Here is an 18737-nt window from a genome sequence, read left to right on the forward strand (position 1 = left end):
ACCTTGAGCTGAATTCTCAATCTTATTCCTTAGGCTTCAGAAGCGTAAAACATCTCATACGTAGGAAACACAGGCCCACCGGGCAAATTAAAGGTCAAACTTTTGCCTCAAAGACTTTAGAATCTTAACTCCAGAATTTCCTTGTCTTGAATATTGTGTCCATTTTACACTTCCACTCCAGACATATTACAAATCTGATTACCATGTTATGCTCAAAACTCTCAAACATTTTTGTGAACCTATTCTTACTCCCATTCTCTCTTCAAGAACTACACAATCACTATAAAATAATTCTTCATGTAACTTAGACTTACATCATGTGATATAACATTTCTAATAATAGAGAAGCAAAATCAGACAGTAGATGTGACAAGCGCTCTGTATCAGACTGCTCTGAATTCAATATCAACTCTGTCAAGTACTATCTGTGTGACCTAGGGTGCTTTACTTAACTAATCTGTTTCTCAGTTTCATCATCTGTAAGACAAGAATAATTTATATATGTTTTTCGTAGGCTCATTATGAGGATTTACTGAGGGATAAGATTTTTTATAATAAACAATTAGAAAGATTCAAGAAACTGGGGCACCTGGGTGGCTCAGTCAGTTAAGCATCAGCCTTTGGCTCAGGGCATCATCCCAGAGTTCTGGGATTGAGCCTCATGTAGGGCTTCCTGCTCTGGGAGAAGTCTGCTTCTCCCTTTCCCTCTGCCCCCGCCCCCTCCCCCCACACTCATGCACTTTCTCACACACGTGCACACTCTCTCTCGAATAAATAAAATCTTTTTTTTTTAAGAGAAATATTCAAGAAAACTAAACATGAAATAGAAATAATTAAATCCACATGGAGGGCAGTGAAGAAAGAAGAGATGGAGAAATTCAAATTAAAGCTGTGAAAGGAGTGCCTGGGTGGCTCAGTCAGTAAAGCATTCAACTCTTGATTTTGGCTTAAGTCATGATCTCAGGGTCATGAGATGGAGCCCCCCTTTGGGTGTGGAGCCTGCTTCAGATTCTCCCTCTCCCCCTAGCCTCCCCACTGGCACACGTGGGTGTGCACTTGCACTCTCTCTCAAAATAAAATACAAATGTGAAAGCCAAACTCAAAAATACATGTCAGCATGAAAAAAAAAAACCTATAAACAGATTAAAATAATTGTAGAGAATATGGAAAATTAAGAGAAAAGAAACATCATATAGTATTTCGAATGAGTAGTTGTTTCTGGAGAAGAACCCAGAAGAAATGTACTCGTAAACAAGCCAGTTGAAGAAAACCCTTCTAAACATAAGGAAATTTAATGTATACAAATCAAAAGGGGCTACTATTTTCCAAGAAACATCAAAGAAATGTTACACCTAACAACCTTGTGATAGCATTCTCAAATGCCAATAACAGATGCGGACAAAATTCTTCACTTAGCCACTTCTTATCTCTACCCACCTCCCAAATAGTTACTACAGAAAAATAAAAACCAGCCTGACCTCTAACTTCTCTTCTGCAATATTAAATGTCAGAACCAACCTGAGCAAAGTTCAAGCTATCATTGAAGTTCAAAGTATAAAGCAGTTCGGCCACGCAAAGGCTCAGAAAACACATTTCTCTTTAAAGAAATTCCTTGAAGCACTTCAACTGACCAAAAGAACAGAGCTAAGAGGGTCCTTGAAGGCCAGTTAAAAATAGATATTAAGTCTAAGAATAAATTTTATGTCTGGTTATAAAGTTGAATACGAAGCAAAATATGTTTTCTAAAGAGAAGATACAGGATATAAAAATAATAATGTGAGTACAATCACTAGGGTGTGAAACACAGGAAGATCAGTGTAAAAGACTCAGAACTAGGAGAGGGTAGTGGATTCTGTGCTACTGGAGAAAGTAAAGGTGTCCTAGATTTCATCTGTCAAAGAAGAGGACCCAAAAGAAAGCCCTTCAAGTATCAGCTACTAAACACGGTTTGAGAAAACTTTTGAATTTCACGGAATGGAAACAAGATATACATTTCCCAAAATATTTGACGATATAACAGTAAGGAAGATAAACAGAAAATGAAAGAAACACTAGGGTGGCATTTCTATTAAAGTATCAAACCACAAACAGAATTAATAGCAACTATAGCAAATCTGTCAGCTATGACCTTGATATTACATAAATGGACATTGTATGAGTTGCCCGATAAAAAGACAAATAGTCTCCTCTTTGGTTACAAAACTAGAGGGATCGGATTCTTAAATATAAAATAGAAGGAACTAAAACATACTGATATAAGATGATTTTTTTAATGAAGAATGGACAGAGGATTTTGTCCAAAAAATAGTTATGGTCAAATATTAAAAGCAGATAAAAAGTAATTCTAAGTAAATATAACATGAGATAAAATCAAATACAGAATAATTATAGCAGGTAAAATAATACAACTACCAAATACTACTATTAAGTATAATAACTACTAGTAAAAATACAACTCCTGTAAGTGTTAAGCACCAAAATAACATTGTGCCATTTTACATAAGGTAAAAACTATTATAAGTTTAAGGAAGGTATTAAAAAATAATATTATCAAGAGCCTTTAGCATATCTCTGAAGGCTCTAGGAGGGTATTCTGCTTCTCCTTTTCCTGGCTTCTGGGGGTTGCCAGCATTTGTGGCATTCCTTGGCATTGCCTAGCCATTAGTTACATCATTCCATTCTCTGCCTCTGTCTTCACCTGGCCTTCTTATGTATGTGTCTCTGTGGGTTTGCCAGTCTGCTTAAAAGAGACCAGTCACTGGATTTTGGGCCTACCTTAATCTGAGTTCATCTTAATTAGTCACATCTGCCAGACCCTCGTTTCAAATAAGGTAACATTTGATGTCCCTAATGGACATGAATTTTGAGAGGACACTACTCATATTAGTTTATTATGCTACAGAGAAAATCCTAAGAAATCTCCAACTTTGGAAATATTACAGATCACTTTCTCTGACTATGACAAATTAAAGCAGAAAAAAAATTGCCTTGACATTTTAGAATTTTCTCCTAAAGTACTCTCAATACTGAGGAAGAAATGAGATCAATACACAATTTAAAAATAACGATGAAAACTACACTTACAGAAATGTAAAGAATACTGTTAAAATGCACTCAGAGGAAAATTTATATTTTAAAAGTATTTCTTATTAAAAATGAAATGATTAAATAAGCTAAGCATTCAACTCAAGATTCGAGGGAAAGAATAAAATGAAGTAGGAAGAAGACATAACAAAGACAAAAGAAGATACTAAAGATACAGCATCTAGTAAAATTGACAAATAAATCTAAATGACAGTTTTTCAAAAATACTGATAAACAAATCTCTTAGCAGAATAAGCAGGAGATGGGGAGGGAGGGAGAAAAAGAGAGAGAATGGATGAAAAGACAACAAAACATTGAATGGTTAATGGGATACAATGACAGTAAACATGACAGGAAACAGGGTGGTTCTTAAACAGTAGAAATAATGCAGCAGTTCTAACTATCAATCAGTGTAGAATCCAAGAAGAGATCCCCTTTGGGAGTGGAGCACCCATCTCACCTGCTGCCAGGAACGTGAATGCATATGGACGCCCTCTCCAGGAATGGGAATTGTGCAAGGCCCACGGGAGCCCTCTCACTCAAAGTCACACTTCTCTCCTTGGGGGCAGTGCACACATAATGAGTGGCCAACTGGTCAAATGGGAAAACTCTACAGAGCCATCCCAACCCCAGAACTCCCTACATTATCAGCTGCCCAATATTGCTACCCTCAACATTCAACATTCACAGTGTATTATGTACACAAATATCAAACGTTCCAAGTCCATCTCCCAGGGACCAGAACTGCAATGGGACCTCTATTTCTGCATCATCTCTGTCTTCCTTTGTTCTTTCCACTGTTCTGATCACAAATAGTGTCTGATACAAAATAGGTAATTAATATTGCTAAAAGAACCAATGAATAAAGTGGGGGTAAAGGAAAATATAAATTAAAAAACCAACTCCAAAAGATACTAAAGTCTGAAAATACTATCTGCAGAAGAAACTGAAGGATGTGAAAAAAAAAGTATAAAATTGTCGCCTAACCTATCCTTCCAAAGATATCTGACCTAAGTCAAAGAAGAAAAATTACATAAGCATCTCCAAATATACTAGAAAGGCATGGAGCAAAGTTATCTCTATTCCCAACAAAATTCTCGAAAACTAAGAATAGATTAGTACCTCAGTGATATGAAGAAGAATATCCATCCAAAACATCAAGCCATCAAAATTCTTCTCAAAAGTCAATAATTTTAGATGAATGGTTGCCAAACACTGGGATGGAGGAGGGTTTTGTAAGTACTACTACATATGTATTTCAGTTTTTGTTTGCCTTTAGGTAATTATAAAAACTACTTTAAAAATCTGAGACAATCCAAGTTATAACAAACTGAGGAAATATGTATTACAGACAACTATATTTATCTCTGATAAATAAAGGATTGTTACAAAATTAATAAGAACAAGTTGAACACTCAATAGAAAAATGGGTCAGAAATACAAATAGGCAATTCACAAAAGCAGAAATAAAAACAGCCAATAAATATTTGAAAACAAAAAATATATTCAATTTTAGAACTATGAAGTTGTAAATTAACACACCAGTGAAGAATCATGATGTTATATAGATCTCAAATATAGATGTTGGGAGTGTAAATTGTTCCTACCTTTCTCAAGAGCAGTTTGGTAACAAGTATCAAAAGCCTTAATATTTTGGACTCCTGTGTCGCTCAGCAGTTGAGCATCTGCCTTTGGCCCAGGGCATGATCCCGGGATCCAGGACGGAGTCTCACATTGGGCTTCCTGCATGGAGCCTGCTTCTCCTTCTGCCTGTGTCTCTGCCTCTCTCTCTCTCTCTCTCTCTCTCTCTCTCTCTTTCTGTCTGTCTGTCTCTCATGAATAAATTAACAAGATCTTTAAAAAAAAACACCTTAATATTTATAGATTCTGAATCAAGTAAGTCTGCATGTAGGAGTCTTCATAATGTCACAAAATGTATGCATAAAAACGCTTAGTTTTTTTAAGATTTTATTTCTTCATTTGAGAGAGAGAGCATAGGAGGCAGAGGGAGAGGGAGAAATAGACTCCCCACTGAGTAGGGAGCCCAATGCAGGGCTCCATCCCAAGGACCTGGAGATCTTGACCTGAGCTGAAGGCAGACCCTTAAACATCTAAGCCATCCATGAGACTCAGCAATTTTTTTATAATATAAAAATAAAAGCAATCTAAATATCCAGAATTAGAAAATAGTTACATAAATTAAGATCTAGCCATATAGTGGAATTATTTACTACCTCTAAAAATAAAATTTTCTAAAAATTTTTAATAACAGGAAAAATAATGATACATGATACAAAGTTACAAAAGCAAGATACGAAATAGTTTGTAGTGTATGATTCCTTACACAAGACAAAATGATTTAAAGCTTAAAAATAGCTAAAATTTGTAATTCTTCAATTATTTATCATCCCCAAACTATTTGGCACAGTTTTGCTGATATAGAGGTGAACAAGCAAATTCCCTGCCCTATGGAATTTATCATTTACTGCTTAGTAAGCCAATCAGTGGAAAAGCACACCCTCCCAGTCTTCTTTGGGGAGCTTACACATTAAAGGTGCCCAATATGGGGCTCCTGGGTGGTTGAATCAGGTAAGCATCTGCCTTCCTCTCAGGTCATGATCCCATGCTCAGCAGAGAGACTGCTTCTCCCTCTCCCTCTGCTGTTCCCCCTGCTTGTCCACTCTGGTGCTCAGGCATTCTCTCTCTCTCTCTCTCTCTCTCTCTGTTAAATAAGTAAAATCTTAAAAAAAAAAAAAAAAAAAGACTCATTGGTCTATTAACCATACAGTCTCCTTGGCATCTAAGTGAGGCATCACTAGTGACAAAAGGTTGGTTTCTGAACCTTGTGGAATAGTATGTGGACAGAAAAAAAAAAAAAAAAACCTTGAGAGTACAGACTGTTAATTTCTAGGGCTCCCAAAAATCCACGCATGTCAGCATTTAATTTGTGCAAATTAATCCCTTTAAGGCAAGAGCCTTCCATAGCCTACTTTGCCATTTTCCGCTTAGAATACTGGGACCAGACAGAATTAGGTTAAACAGAACTTTGTAGATAATTCTGAAAGGAAAAAAATGGAAGGAAGAGGAGAAGAAGGAGAAGCATTGGGTGGCAAGGGAGGGAGGGAAGAGGGAAAGTCAAAAAAGGCCTGGGAGGAAGTCAGCCCTGCAGTGTTTTCATTCCTGCTACTTACATATACAAGACTTCAGTCTGAAGAGACAATAACTTGCTCTGTGCCCTACAAGACCCAAATGTGCCCACTGTCAACCTCATTCTACAGAAGAGGAATCTTTCAAATGAATCAACACAATAGCTCATCTAACCTTTACTTGGTCAATAATCAAGGTGGGGAGAGAAGCCAAGATTCTGATCTCTTGTCTTATATCAATTTTAAAGTAGTGTCTCATTGTTATTAAAGGCTTCTATTGTGCTAAAGTGCAGGAAACTAATTGGACTCATTCTGGCTTTCGTGACTCATAAACTTAATGCTCTTTTAGCATCATTTTGGCTGAGCAGATTTCCTAACCACAGTTTAATAGCAAAAGACATTTAAAATAACAATCTCAAAAGTCTTTCCAACCTCTCCAATTAGAGTAAAATAAATTGGCTCTTAGAATTAGAGGCTGTGCCTTCACAGTCTATGGAATATCTCACTGGTTTCATGTATCTTAACTATGAAGGAAAATGACAATTACTGATACTTCATTTTCATCTTGTTCCTAGCTACCAAATATTTCTACCAGCACTGAAGCCACCTGCTTTGTCATGCACTTTTAACTTGAATCATCTTCTCATGGTTTGGCATGGCTTTCATTCATTTTCTTTATTGGTTATTTTAGCTTTCATTGGGTCTCTGGGTAAGGCTATGAGGTTTGGTATGTGGAGCAATCAAAAGGATTTTCATGTTATCGTTATCAGTTAATATTTATTGAGTTCCAGGCTTTGTTATACCAAACCACAGACAAGTCTCCTCGACATCTTTGTATTTAAAGAACAACAGATAATCACTTTTGCTGCATCATGTCTCTGTGATCTTTTTGTCCTTATCATTTACTAGGTGGAAATAGTTCCTGATCCTAAACCAATTCTCAGTGAAGATATCTGATTGGCAGCCCACCAGCTTTAAGGATTGATCCTGGGGACCTTATCTTAATATGTCAGTCTGTTTATTCCAAGTTTACCCAAGTCAACCTTTACTTCTGGTTTGAAAGTACATGAATAGAGTTTATTTCTGAGACTTTAGAGACAAAATAACTAGTTAAGAAAAACCAAAATAAAAGTGATCTAATGTTTTACTTGGACATAACGATTTTATACACACACACATTCATATAATATAATGTATACATATTCAGGATATGAATCGCTAATATCTTACCCACAACATTCCTCTGGAGCCCTTTGCTGCCTTAGGATCTCCAGGTGTAGAACCTCAGTGTGTGGATGGACTAGGAATTAAAAGTCATTTGGAGGGGCACCTGGGTGGCACAGTCAGTTGAGTGTTTACTTAGCTTCTACTCTGCCTCCTATTCTGTGGAGTTGGCCACAGCCTGCTTTTCATTCTTGGCTTGGCTCAAGCGCTCAAGCTCCCACTATTTGGATGCAGACTTTTATTTCTGGCCTAGCCACATCCAGGCACTCCCCTCCTGCACTTCTGAATGCGTGGATGCTCTAACAGAAGGCTAGGGACAACCTCAACCATGCTCCCCATCCCCAGTATTTTTCTTTGTATCAGCATTTCCTGATCCTTTTCCATCTTTTAGGTTCCTCACAGGTAGATTGCACTATACAATTTCACACTATACAATTTCCAGATATAACATGAGCTACATATACACATTTATAAGGTTATACATATATGCATTTGCTTGTGTGTACATAAGGCTTTGGCTCTTCTCCAAAGTCAGTAAGTTCTTCTTTCTGCTTCCTTTTTCTCAGTCTCTTCCTTTTCTTTCACTTTACAGGTATAATTTTCAGAATATCAAAATCTGTCTGACAATTAAGCAGGATATTTTCACTGAGAAGAACCAGTTACCTTTTCTTTGAACTGAGGTTTGTCTGTGATACTGTAGACTATAACTTTAGCCTCTTCACTACACTCCTGCCACGTCCTAGGAATAAAAGTAGAATTCACTCTGAGGACACACAACAAATGTCGCTTTATAAGGGTAAGTGTATTAGCAGAGCCTAACATTCTATATAACCTCCCTCATTTAGAAGGAAGCAACTCACAGAGAACTCAGACTGCACACAAGTGCCTTCCTCAAATTTGGAGGAGCTAAAGGGTTCTACTTGCATATTTTATTAATATATGCATAGGCTCACAAAGACAAGAGTCATGAAACACCACCACCATGGTTCTAAGGCAGGCCCTCCATGCCTGGATATATTACCAGCACTGGAGCAAATGCCAATGGGCAGGCAGTATAGTCTGCACACAGTATCTGTGTTATATGTGGATTAATTCACACAAGCTTTACTTTTATTATACCCTAGCTGCTAATCCAAGACCAACCAGGAGAAGGCAGTACAGGCTAAACAACAGAAACTACATTTTCTTTAAAGTCTCCACTTTAAAGAGAATAATCTGATGGGGATTATCTCTCTGTCCATGTTGGGGAACAAAAGAACCTCTTCTGATGCTACCATCATCTGCACAGCCTGGCTCCCCCTCACCTTTTCAGCACTCTTCATGTTCCCCTACCAACACCTCCATTCCTCCTTAAATATTAAAATACAATGTAGACACTAGAAAAAATCTCAATTATAAAGTTGCCCAATCCATCTTTAAATTCCCAAGCATCTTTCTCTAGCATTACCATTTAAGACCAAGTTTAGTTTTTAGATAGCATTTTTTAAGAGCTCATGATGCTTTTATTTGACAAGATATACTGATCATGAGCCCTCAAGACCACTCTGCTTCACACCCACAAAAATACAAGACCACTTGTTTCAAATACAAAAACATTTCATACATGTAAAAGAGGGCAATTTCTTGCTGAATATGGAACATTATTCCCCGATGGCACTGGGAAGTGAATGAAGACTGCTCACCAAAAGCCTTCTAGAAAGAGGATTCTAATTAGAACTTCAGCCTTTGACACTGGGAATCCATTCACCCCACTAGCTGCCTGGAGGTACAGAGTAGGATCCCCTCTCTGTTCTGCAGGACCCTGGAGATAAAAGATCAAGCTGCCATCAGGACATTTAGGCAAGTCCAATTCTTCTACTGATCAAAGGAGCATGGGCTTCATTAACCATTAAGCCTCACTCCCAATTATTTTTGTTTGAGTGGTTGGATTTTCTAGGATAGGTTTTTTTTTTTTTTTTTTCTAGGATAGTTTTTACCAGATTACCCCAAGCAAAAGTATGAAGTTGCTTCAAGTCTTTCTCTTCAGCAATTCTTTCATTAATGCCACCTTTATTTTCCTTCCCAAGTGCACAGGGCATCTACACTGACCCCCACACTGGCCAGGGATCTCCTCAGAAGCCACCCCACTGAGACATTCCTTGTCTTTCCCTTGTCTGTACTAATCTTTCATTCTCTCCCCAACAGATACTTATTCTTAGTTAGACCTCTCCACATGAACAGTATCAGGGTTTCTGAATCTTAACACATGATCTTATTGTACTACTTAAAACCACACTAGATATATGAGGGATCTTTGAGTACTTTTAATTGCTAGCTGGCACTTTGACCTCAATTTTCTTATTTTTCTTTTTTTTTTTTTTTTGGCCCACCCAATGGACCCCTAAATCTTCTCACAGCCATTTCAAGAAAAAGTGAGCAAGGGGCACCTGGGTGGCTCAGTCCATTAAGCATCTGACTCAGGTTTCAGCTCAGGTCATGGATTGTAAGATCCAAGCCTAGGTCTGGCTCCCCACTCAGTGGGGAGTTGGCTTGAGATTCTCTCCCTTTGCCCCTCCCCCCACTCGCATGCATGCTCTCTCTAAATAAATAAATCTTTTTTAAAAAGGAAAAAGTGAGCAAGAACATAGAAAAGAGAGCCTTCTTTTCTCTTAAAAAAAGGATTTGTGAAATACATTAAACATGCAGATAAGAATATAATGAACTCCTATGTACTTAATACCCTGCTTTATCAAATATTAACATTATTCTACATTTGCTTCAGGATTACCACTTTTAGAAAATATTACAGAAAGAATTAAGCCCCGCCCCTTTGATCCCTCCTCATTCTTCTATTTACTTTCCTCCAAAATAAATCTCATCATGAATGGTTCTATATATTTGTTCCATATTTATAACCATAGACATTATTTAATAATGCTTTATGATTAAATCTTCCTACAAGCAGAATCATATTGTATACATCATTCCACAAAGAGTATTCTTACTCAGTGTCATGTATTTTAAATTTATCCATGCTTACAGATGTACCTCTAATTTACTCATCTTAGTTGTGGTATAGCATTCACTCAGATTCACTAAACCATAACTTATTTATTCTTTCTCCACTTGGGAAACATTTAGACTGAAATGTTACAAAGGACATTCTATATGTTTCTGTTTTCGTACACATATAAGATTTTTTCTGCCATATACAGAGAAGCAGACTTGCTGAGTCAGAGAGTGCTCCTCTCTAATTTTCATAGATATATTGCTAAATTAATGTCCACGGTGGTTATATCAGTTCACACTCCCACCAGACTTTCAAGTTATCACTGCTCTGTACCCTTTTCATAGCATATAAGATTATACTATTTTTATTATGCTAATCTTTTCTGATGAGCATAAAATAGTATCTCATAGTATTTTTGAATCATGCTTCTTACGGAAAGTGATTGTGACTATCCCAGCACAACTGTGTGACATATAAAAATTCTGTTTTTTTTAACCACATCTTACATATGTGTGTGTGTGTGTGTATATATATATATATATATATATATATATATATATATATATAAAGTAATATGTACTTTGAGGGAAAAAGAAGTAAATTATTTTAAATGGAGTGTGTACTCAAAATTCAGGATGCAGGGATCCCTGTGTGGTGCAGCGGTTTGGCGCCTGCCTTTGGCCCAGGGCGCGATCCTGGAGACCCAGGATCGAATCCCACATCGGGCTCCCGGTGCATGGAGCCTGCTTCTCCCTCTGCCTGTGTCTCTGCCTCTCTCTCTCTCTGTGTGACTATCATAAATAAATAAAGATTAAAAAAAATGTTTAAAAAAAAATTCAGGATGCATGTTTGCATACACATGTGCCATTCTGTAAAAACTGACCACCTAGAAGGAATAAATAAATTGATGTTCATCGACTCACAGTATGAGTTTATCCAAGCAGATGCTAACATAAAAATAACACCTGAAAAGTCTTTGAGAATTAGCTATCATGATCTGTAGACTCTTAATGGCAACATCAGATTAAGTCAGCTTCTCTGACACCTACATTTTGGGCATTAAGTCTAATTTCGGAGTTGGGACTTGGTTTCCTACTTACTGAAGTAAAAGCATGGCCAGGATAAGAGGCAGGTGCTTTTTTTCTTCTTTTTCTTATCACATCACAGGACCTTAAAAATATTTCACTTATCCTGGGCATCATTGCAAGCACTTCATCTGAATTATTTCTCTTAATCTTGATAACTATAATAGGGTACTATTACTGTCCCCATTCTAGAATTAAAGAAACTGAGAGTTTGAAAGATTAGGTGAAATCACAGAACTTAAAAATGACATGCATCTGGTTCTTCCTAATTGAAAAGTCTTAGATATCTACAACCACACAGAACACAAAGCAATCCAATTCAAAATTCAGATACCTATATAACTATTTTTGAAAAAGTACTTCTTAATGTTAGAAATGCAAGCATTTTCTCTATATCTGTTCTACTTCTAACTACAAAGGCAAAACAACCCTATGCCCATTATAAGACAGCTCTCATATTTCCTGGAACTTTCTCTTCCCCAAGTAAAACACTCTTACATCTTTCCACTGTTTTTTTCTTTCTGTTTCCCACCTCTATATCCTGACTACTCTCCCCTGGGTGAGCTTCAGATATGGTCCCCTCTGAAAGTATGATGCTCAGAACATATTGCAACAGCATATGTCCAAGGAATATTCACTACTATGGATTCATCAGCTGCCTTATTCCATACCTTTTACTCAACTAAATGCTGCCCTAAATCATACTGGCCTTTTTGGCAGCCATATCACACCACTGACTCATTCTAATTTCATGCCAACAATAATTCCCAAGTGATTTTTTAAACATGTATTTCTGTTAAGCCATGTCTTTCTTAGCCTGTATTTTAACAGTTTTCATTTTATCCAAACGTAGGATATTACATTTGTACCCATTAAGCTTTATTTGTTGCAGTTTGCTGAAATTATTTAGGTTCTTGATTCTTTCACTTTACTGGAATTCACTCTGAGTGTACATGATGTGTGTATTATCTTTGTCTTCATCAAATTCATTGATTAAAATCTACCCAGTGGTTTGTGCTGTAGTCACAAAAACATTTCTTCAAACTCCCACTGATCTCTTCAAAAAGTCATCCAGTGTCACAGGGTTTGATCCTTTGACTATGTAAATCTATCTAAATGTATTAGTATCAACTTCACATTTCTTCATCTTGATAACAAAGATACCATTAAAACTTTGTGAAGTGTCTTTCTAAATGTCAGATAAATTGTATCTATTTTTCCTGTAACCTTGACAAAGAAACAAAAAAGAAATGGAGCTATTTAGTTATAATATATTCTCAATGACCCTATATTAGATTTATTTTACAATGTCCCCTTTATAATAACACTTTCACCTGCCTTATAAATAATAAGTTCTAGAATTTTGCTTGGTATCTAAAATAATCTTACTGGCTAATAGATTTGGAACTCACTTCTCTTTTTCTCTTTGACAGAAAATGAACTTCACTTCCAGGAAAGATGCAGTAAGTTGCAGCAGGTCAGTGATTCTCCTTACAACTAAGGGAGAAAAACCAAATAAATTACAAAAAATTGTATGTTTAAAAATATCAGAAAAGTATGGAGCCAATGAGGACTAGAACTAAAATTTCAGAATTCAAAGAGTTTTTCCTAAGACAATTGAAAATCACCAGCCATTTTCTTTCTTTGGGTCAATTAACAATTCCAAAATAGGCATGAGTATCGAGGCTGGCGTGAGGAAAAAAGAAAGAAGTTGTGAATTTAGAGGCTTCACAGATACTGACCTGTATTGGAAACTAGAGAAGCCCTGGATACACAGTTTTTTCCAAGGGTCAGTTCTTGAGTTCTGAAGCAGCATGTATAAATGGAGGGGGTAAGTTGGAAAGGCAGCGTAAAACCTTTCACAATTTCTTGGTTCTTTGTATGAAAAATACCATAAAAACCTAAAGAGTTATGCTCAAAACCTCCAGTGGTCAGAACTGAATCCTCCTAACAGGTTAACATCAAGAAGACAGAGAACCACAAATAACTTAACCAGGGATAAACCAGAAGTTAACTAGATCTCAGGAAAACTCTAATTCCTAACACAGATCATCCATGATTAGACTGAAGAGATGTGCCCTTCAAACTATTTACCTAACACAATAAGGTGAGAACCTTCTTTATTGGGAAACAGCATCATCTACAATCTCCATGGTTCCTTTATTCCCATTGGCATACTATAAATATTTGCTAGGTATATAAGGAGTTAGAAAAATATAACTTCCAGTCAAAAGAAAAAACAGAATATAATTCAGATATTAACCACAATAAACAAAACCTAAAAATAATTCTATGACACAATCAACAAAATGTAAAGGTGACCTACACAGTGGGACAAAGTATTTTCAAACCACATTTCTGATAAGAGATCAATATGCAAAACATATAAAGGGCTCATATAATTTAATAACAAGAAAGCAATCCAATTTAAAAATTGGCAGAGGAACCAAATATATATTTTTTCCAAAGACATATGAATGGCCAACAGGTAAATGGGAAGATGTCTGACATCACTGATCATTAGCAAAATGAAAATCAAAACCACAACGTGACACCACCCCACACTTGTTAGAAATGCTGTCATCAAGAAGACAGAAGATAACAAGTGTTGACAAGGATGAGGAGAAAAAAGAATCCTAGTGCACTGCTGAAGGGAATGCAAATTGACATAGCCACTATGGAACACAGTTTGGAAGGTCCTCAAAAATTTAAAAATAGAACTACCATATGCTCCAGAAATCCCACCTCTGGGTATATATCCAATGGAAATGAAAGCAGAATCTCAAAGAAATATACGCACTCCATGTTTTTTGCAGCATTTTTCACAGTAGTTGAGATATTGAAACAAGGTGACTGTCAATGCATGAATGGTTAAAAAAATGTAAGATACACACACACCTACATACACACACATAGGAATACTATTCAGCAATGAGAAAAAAAGGAAATCTTGCCATTTGTGACAATATGGATGGACAGTGAAGGCATTATACTAAGTGAAACAAGCCAAACAGAGAAAGTTACATAGTGTATGATCTCACTGACACGTGGAATCTAAAAATAACGAACTTACAGAAATAGAATGGTGGTTAACCAGTGGCTAGGGGGACGGGAAAGGATGGAGAGGTGTTTGTCAATCAGTACAAACTTCCAATTAGACAAATAAGTTCTGGGAATGTAATGCATAGCATTACAATTATAGTGAACAATAATGTATAATATACTTGAAAGTTAAGAGAGTAAATCTTAAATGTTTTTATCACAGAAAATAATGGTAATTATATAATGTGATAGAGGTATTAGCTAGTGCTGAGGTGGTAACCATTTTGCAAAATATAAATATATCAAATCAACATGTGTTACATCTTAAACATACAAAATTTTATGTCAATTATATCCCAATAAAGCTGGAAAAAAAATTTAATCTTTTATGGAAATGTGAAAGAATATAAAGAAGAGATAGATAAAACTGAGAAAATATGAAGAATTTGAATCTATAAAAAAAAACTAGACAATTTTTTCTAGAACTAAAAAATACACTAGCTGATATTTAAATCTCATTGTTGGTACTGAATAGCACATGAATTACAAGACAAATCAATAGGAAAAATCCAAACTGAAGAAGAAAGAAGAAAATAGCAGAGAGAAAAGGGGGAAGAGGAACATAAGAGTAAAAGTGGGAATCACTTAAAAAAGAGAGAGAGAGAGAGCATCCCAGAAAGAAAGGAGAGCAAGAATGAAGCAGGAAAAAAAAAAAAAGTTGTAAATATTGAAAACTGATGAAAAATACCACCCACAGATTCAAAAAACAAACAAAACAAAAAAAAAGGCGCTCTCAGTGGGGCTGGTGAAAGGCAGCATTGACGAGGTGGATAAGCGGGTTCACATGACCTGGGTGCAGCCCGGTGTGCTGGATCTGCAGCAGATCAAGGGGATGAAGGACCACCTGGAGTTCTGGTGCACCGACCTGAGGAGCATGGAGATGCTGGTGGAGCACCAGGCCCACGACATCCTCACCTAGTGCCCCTGCCTCACCGTCTGTGGCAGCTGGGAAGACCTGTGTTCCTTAGGGAGTAGAGGGTGGGATTGTGTTTGTGGAGTGGGGACTGTTCTCCCTGCTATGAAATCAGGACGTCACTCATGGGGGGCCCGCCTGCAGAGAGAAGCCTCCTTTGTGGGGGTGTCCTGTAGCTCTCAGTAGGGGAGGGGTCACGGGTCTCCAGTGAGGAGGAGGCAGGCAAGAGTGTGCGCCCCGAGGAACGAGGAGTAGCCCTCAAGTGTGTGGGGACGCCACTCAGGCTCATCTCCACCATCTACCTGTGTGAACATCTCTGCTGTTGTTCAAGAATGTTCCTGTAATAAACGCCTTTGTTTTGTCTTAAAAAAAAAAAAAAACTAAATCCAAACTAAACAAACTAAATCAAACTAAAAACTAAAACAAACTAAATCCAAAGCAGGATAAATGCTTTAAATATCCATAATTAGACACAACTGGATTAAATTGCCAAAAATCAAAGACAAAGAAAAATTGTAAAAGCAGGTAAAGAATTGATCAATAAATTCAATGATATCCCCATTAAAACTGCAGTGGAATTTTTTGTGGAAATTAACAGTCTGGTACTAAATTTTCTATGAAGATAAAAGACATAAAATAAACAGATAAGTTTTTTTAAAGGATAAAGTTTGAGGACTTACACTACCCAATTTTAAAGCTTACAATTAAAGCTATATTAAGACAGTGTGGCACTAGCATAAAGAGAGACATACAGACCAATGGAACAGAACTGAGTATTCAAAAATAAATACATATTTATGGCTAACTGATTTTCAACAATTTAATAGGAAAAGAAAAATATTTTCAACAATGACACTAGGATAATTGGATATTCATATGCAAAAATACTAAAAGGAACTTAGACCTTAGGCATTTACATAGAAAGAAGAAAATATAGGAAGAAATATAATACTAGTGATCTTATGGTAGGCAACAAATTTTTTGATATGACACCAAAACATGAGCCAAAGGGATCCCTTGGTGGCGCAGCGGTTTAGCGCCTGCCTTTGGCCCAGGGCCCGATCCTGGAGACCCGGGATCGAATCCCACGTAGGGCTCCCGGTGCATGGAGCCTGCTTCTCCCTCTGCCTGTGTCTCTGCCTCTCTCTCTCTCTCTCTCTCTGTGACTATCATAAATAAATAAAAATTTAATAAAAAACATGAGCCAAAAAGAAAAAACTGATAAACTTGATTTCATTAAAGTCAAAAAAATTCTGCACTTCAAAGAATACCATCAATAAAATGAAACTATCAACCACAGACTCAGAAGAAATATTTCTAAATTATGTATCTGATAAACAACCAGATTATAGAAAAATATGAAGAACATCTGTAAATAAATAATAAGACATACAATCTAATTTTAAAAGGAGCAAACCTGTGAATTACCATTTAACCAAGAGAGGCATACAAATGACTAGTAGTAATATGATAATGTGTTCAATATCATTAGTTATTAGGAAAATTCAAACTACAACCACTGATCATTTAAAGACAATAGTAATAGTTTTATGCCAATTTTACACACATGCAGAAATAAAATATATGAGAACAATAGCAAAAAGTATAAGAAGAGAATAGAGAAAAACTAATGTTGCATCTTTCATGGTTTGAGATACAAGTTACTATAATAGGCAAGAAAGCATATGGGAATTGCTAAGGTAGCCACTAAAAAATACAAAGAATCTAAAGCTAATAAACTAATAGAGATAAAAAATCAAATGATAAAAATAGTAGTTGATTAATACGAAAGAAGGTAGAATAAAAGGATAAAGAACATATGGCAAAAATAGAAATCAAATATCAAGATGATGGTCCTAAACACACCTTACCAGTAATTACTATAGGAAATGGAATAAATAAACTAAGTTTAAAAAACAAAAAATAGGGGATCTCTGGGTGGCTCAGTGATTTAGCGCCTGCCTTGGGCACAGAGTGTGATCCTGGAGCCCCAGGATCGAGCCCCAGGATCAAGTCCCACATCAGGCTCCCTGCATGGAGCCTGCTTCTCCCTCTGCCTGTGTCTCTGCCTCTCTCTTTGTCTCTCATGAATAAATAAATAAAATTTTTTTTAAAAAGACAAAAAATAAAATAACATTCGAAAACATGTTGTTATCAAGAGACACACTTAAAACATAAGGGTACAATTACGTTGAAAGAATAGAAACAAAATAAACCCAAAAGCACCAATCAGAAGGAAGCTGGTTGGGCTCTTAAAATAGACTTTAAGAAAAAAGTAACACTTTGTTACTTTATATGAAAATTTTTTAAATCTTTTAAGCTTGTTCTTTGTATATAGCAGTTGTCTATGGATTTTTTGAATTAGGGGTCAGATGGTAAATGTTTTTAGCTTTGGGAGCCACATGGACTCTGCTGCAACCCACTTAACTCTGCTGTAAAACAGCCACAGAGACCTAGAGACCATAGGTAAACAATAAAACTTGACTGGCAAAAATTGTGGCAGGCCAGGTTTGGCCAATCTGTAGGCTACAGATTGTTGATCCCTGGTACATAAGAAGGCTATGGGTTTTGGTTCAGTAAAGTTACATTTTTTGTCAGTCAAAAAAGAAGGAAAGAAAGAAGCAATGCTACAGAAAAAGGGTGACCTTCATGATACAAGATAATTTTAAAAGGGAGCATAATCATGAATTCATACATAGGTAATAACACAGCTTAAGTGAAAATTATTTAGCTTCAAAACACATGAAGACAAAAATTTCAGCAAGAACATATAAGATTTAAACAACATAATTACCCTATTTGATCTAAGATAATAGATAACCTAACAATTAAAGAATGAATACTCTCACTTTTCAAGTGATATCATCAAGGTGGTACAGACTCTGGCCTCCAGCCCCCCACAAAGATCACCAATTAAACAATCAATAATTAGCAAAAACAGAGCCTTGTACTTCACTCAAGAAACTTAAGAGAACACAGTTAAATGAAAAATCTGAGAACAATCACACAAAAACAGGAGAACAGATTCATTTTGCCTGCATCATCACTTCTTCCAAGGTAGCATTGCTTAGCACCAAAAAAAATAAATAAATAAAATAAATAAAAATAAATTTTAAAAAAGTTCCTCTAACTGGGAAAGGAAGAATAAAATGAACAAGGAGCTTCCCCAGCCTTTTGAGGCACCAAGCTTCAGT

At 36.3% G+C, this 18737-nt stretch overlaps 1 long non-coding RNA gene across 1 annotated transcript in view; it reads left to right on the forward strand.

Annotated features, from left to right (window-relative positions):
* The first annotated feature begins 8096 nt into the window (after positions 1-8096).
* The window catches only part of LOC140599491 (uncharacterized), a 49927-nt gene continuing 39286 nt past the window's right edge, over positions 8097-18737 (forward strand). Inside the window, exons 1-2 of the long non-coding RNA XR_012002378.1 lie at positions 8097-8250; positions 12962-13005. This is a non-coding gene — a long non-coding RNA (uncharacterized lncRNA). The remainder of the gene's footprint in view (positions 8251-12961; positions 13006-18737) is intronic.

The sequence above is a fragment of the Vulpes vulpes genome, chromosome 7 (genome assembly GCF_048418805.1).
Source record: "Vulpes vulpes isolate BD-2025 chromosome 7, VulVul3, whole genome shotgun sequence".
Taxonomy (NCBI): Eukaryota; Metazoa; Chordata; class Mammalia; order Carnivora; family Canidae; genus Vulpes; species Vulpes vulpes.